The 3,983-nt window shown below is 44.7% G+C and overlaps 1 non-coding gene across 1 annotated transcript; it reads right to left on the bottom strand.

The window, feature by feature from the left end:
* Positions 1-3,464: 3,464 nt before the first annotated feature.
* LOC126012993 (U6 spliceosomal RNA) lies at positions 3,465-3,571 on the bottom strand. The gene has a single exon (XR_007497332.1). It is a non-coding gene; the product is annotated as a U6 spliceosomal RNA (small nuclear RNA).
* Positions 3,572-3,983: the final 412 nt, after the last annotated feature.

Raw genomic sequence — 3,983 nt, 5'->3', positions numbered from 1 at the left:
TTCTTTCTTTCTTCTTTCTTTCTCTCTCTCTTTCTCTCTCTCTTTTTCTTTCTTCTTTCTTTCTCTCTCTCTCTCTTTCTCTCTCTCTCTCTCTTTCTTTCTTTCTTTCTTTCTTTCTTTCTTTCTTTCTTTCTTTCTTTCTTTCTTTCTTTCCTTTCTCTCTCTTTCTTTCTTTCCTTTCTCTCTCTTTCTTTCTTCCTTCCTCCCTCCTCTTCTTCCTTCCTTCCTTTCTTTCTTACTTTCCTTCCTTTTTTCTTTCTTTCTTTCTTTCTTTCTTTCTTTCTTTCTTTCTTTCTTTCTTTCTTTCTTTCTTTCTTTCTTTCTTTCTTTCTTTCTTTCTTTCTTTCTTTCTTTCTTTCTCTCTCTTTATTTTTATTTATTTTATTTATTCTTTCTGTTTTTATTTATTTATTTGTGAAGTAAAAACATGGTTTTTTCGAAGGTACCGAGGAAGGGGAGGTAAAGGGTAAGAAAGGAAGAAAGTAACTGCTCTTAAAGAACATGGGGGCTTTGGCCCGGAGAGATAGCACAGCAACGTTTGCCTTGCAAGCAGCTGATCCAGGACCAAAGGTGGTTGGTTCAAATCCCGGTGTCCTATTTGGTCACCTGTGCCTGCCAGGAGCTATTTCTGAGCAGACAGCCAGGAGTAACCCCTGAGCATCGCCGGGTGTGGCCCAAAAACCAAAAAAAAAAAAAAAAAAAAAAAAAAAAAAAGAACATGGGGGCCAGAGTGATAGCGCAGTGGTAGGGCATTTGCCTTGCATGTGGCCGATCTAGGACGGACCTTGGTTCAATCCCCCAGCGTCCCATATGGTCCCCGAGCCAGGAACGATTTCTGAGTGCATAGCCCGGAGTAACCCCTGTGGGTCATGGGGTGTATGCCCACCCCAAAGAAGAAGAAGAAAGAACATGTGGTCCAGAGATAGCACAGCAGTAGGGCATTTGCCGTGCATGTGACCGACCTGGGAGGGACCTGGTTCGATTCCCAGCACCCATATGGTCCCCAGCCTGCCAGGGGCGATTTCTGAGTGTAGAGCCAGGAGTAACCCCTAAGCGCCTCTGTGTGTTGCCCAACAACCAACCAATCAATCAATCAATAAAGTTTAAAAAGGAAAAGAGGGGCCCTGAGCGGTGGCACAAGTGGTAGGGTGTTTGCCTTGCATGCGTTAACCTAGGACTGACTGTGGTTTGATTCTCCAGTGTCCCATATGGTCCCCCAAGCCAGGAGCGATTTCTGAGTGCATATCCAGGAGTAATTTATGAGCGTCAGCAGGTGTGGCCCCAAACCAAAAACCAAGCCAAAACAAAAAGTATAAAAGAAAGAACATGGGCTTTTCCAAAGTGGAGAGAGTCCAGTACACAAGCCAGCATGAGTAGGAATGTTCACATCTCAAGAGGGGAGATGCAGCGACATGTGGTACAGGTGTCCTTGTTCTGTTTTTAAAATTTGGTTGTGTTGAGGCTGAAGATATACTACAGTCCTTGGCATCCTCTGAGCACCACCAGGAGTAATTCCTAAGTATTGCTGGGTGTAGCTCCCAAACAAGCAAACAAATGAGCAAAACAATAATTTCCCTTTTTCTGAAATCTAATACTCAGAGGTAACAGCCTCCATTAATACACCTCACATCCTGCAAATACATCATTTCTCATGAATGTATATGACACATGCAACCAAGTATTCAAAGAACTCAACAATTGCACAAATGCTTCAGTGTAGGAAGTCCTAGGTTTGACCACCAAACTCCCTCCAATATAAAGCACCCATTATTCGTCAAGGAGGCATTTTTGGGGGTTCATAGAAACCATCTGACAATCTTTTTTTTCCGGCCTCACTTGTTTGATGCTCAGGGGTTACTCCTGGCTAAGCGCTCAGAAATTGCCCCTGGCTTGGGGGGGACCATATGGGATGCCGGGGGATCGAACCGTGGTCCTTCCTGGTCCTTCCTTGGCTAGCACTTGCAAGGCAGACACCTTACCTCTAGCACCACCTCGCTGGCCCCATGACAATCTAATATGTTCAAAGTTCCATTTGGTGAGGTTTACCTCGCATATGCTAGCCCACTACCCTGTTGGGCGTGGTTCAAAAACAAAAGCAAATAAACAAAAAGCTCCACTTGGTCTTCCTGGCTCAATGGTCATTCACATAATAGTTACACTCACACCCTGGAAAGTTGTTCTGGGGGATGCAATACTTTCCCAAATGGAAAATTGTGGGGAAACCTATGAGTTCAGACCTCTCTGCCCTACTTTCTGTCTCACCACCCCACTCCCTGAAGCCAATGCATCAGAGCCTGTTACTCAGACCTGGATTAGCAAAGTCCAATCTGGGAGTTGTTGGGGTCACCTGGAGGCCACTGGATAGGTATCTCTGTGACATGCAGGTCACCCAGACCAGGGCTGGGACATGCAAATACAGACCAAAGGTCTGGGGACAGCTGGGGAGACAGCCTGCAGTGAAGATGTTGGTTTGCATGCTGCCAATCCTGGTTTCATCTTCAGTACTGCATATATTCCCCAGTGAACCACACCAGGAGTGATCCCTGAGCAGAGCCAGGAATGAGCCGTATGTTTAAATACAAGTAACCAAAAAACACACCCAGTGATGCTCAGGGGTTACTCCGGGCTTGGGGGACCATATGGGATGCTGGGGATTGAAGCCAGGTCTATCCTGGGTCAGCTGCGTGTAAGGCAAACGCCCTACTGCTATGCTATCACTCCTGCCCCCACAAAAACACTTTTTGTTTTGTTTTTTGGTCCTCACCCAGTGGCAATCAGGGCTTACTCCCAGCTCTGAACTCAGAGATTACTCTTGGGGGGCCCGAGTGACAGCTCAATAGGAAGGGTGTTTGCCTTGAGTAGGGCCAACCTGGGCTAGATCCACCACATACCATATGATTCCCTAAGCCTGCCAGGAGTAATTTATTTTTTATCAATTTTATTTTATTGAAACCATTGTGATTTACAAAGTCCTTCATAGTTGGATTTTAGGCATACAATCAGGGACAATTCCATCAGCAGTTGGAAGAACTCTCTCCACCAATGAACCCAGAGTGCATCCTATACCACCACCCATTGCCCTTTGCCTGCTAGTATAACAGGCCCATTTTAAGTTTAGATTGTTATATTTTGGGTCTCTTGATTCTATTATTGTTGATTTTGGCTCGAATATTTAGTCCTGTCCTTATTTTGTTTTGTTTTGTTTTTAGTTTTTGCTGTTTGGGTCACATCCGGCAGCGCTCAGGGGTTACTTCCTGGCTCTGCGCTCAGAAATCATTTCTGACATGCTCAGGGACCATATGGGATGCTTGAATTTGAACCACCATCCATCCTGGTTTGGCTGTGTGCAAGGCAAATACCCTACTGCTGTGCTATCTCTACAGCCCCAGTCCTGTCCTTTTTTTTTATCTCCACATTGGCCCTGAGACCACTTGGCCCCTGGTCCCCATCTTTTTTTTTTTTTTTTAAATATGGAACGCTTCACGAATTTGCGCGTCATCCTTGTGCAGGGGCCATGCTAATCTTCTCTGTATCGTCCCAATTTTAGTATATGTGCTGCTGAAGCAAGCACTCCCCATCCTTTTCATTTTCTTTTTTCCCTTTCTTTTTTATTTTTTGGTTTTTTGGTCACACCCGGCAGTGCTCAGGGGTTATTCCTGGCTCCATGCTCAGAAATTGCTCCTGGCAGGCACGGGGGACCATATGGGATGCCGGGATTCGAACCGATGACCTTCTACATGAAAGGCAAACGCCTTACCTCCATGCTATCTTTCCGGCTCTTCTTTTCTTAATTTTATAGAAAAAAATGCAGAAATATGAGGTAAAACAAAGTAATTCCTGTCTCAAGAATTCTATAAAAAAGGCAGTAGCCCCTATCTAAAAGATAAAAAAGCGATTGCAGTTTTTTTTGCATAGGTGCAACAAAAGTTGAGGAAAAATAAGAAGAAAAAAAACTTTAGTCTAAAAATGGGTTGTCCCTACCC

The sequence above is a fragment of the Suncus etruscus genome, chromosome 6 (genome assembly GCF_024139225.1).
Source record: "Suncus etruscus isolate mSunEtr1 chromosome 6, mSunEtr1.pri.cur, whole genome shotgun sequence".
NCBI classification, from domain to species: Eukaryota; Metazoa; Chordata; class Mammalia; order Eulipotyphla; family Soricidae; genus Suncus; species Suncus etruscus.
Note: the sequence above shows the minus strand (reverse complement) of the source record. Positions and strands in the feature narration are given on the sequence as shown.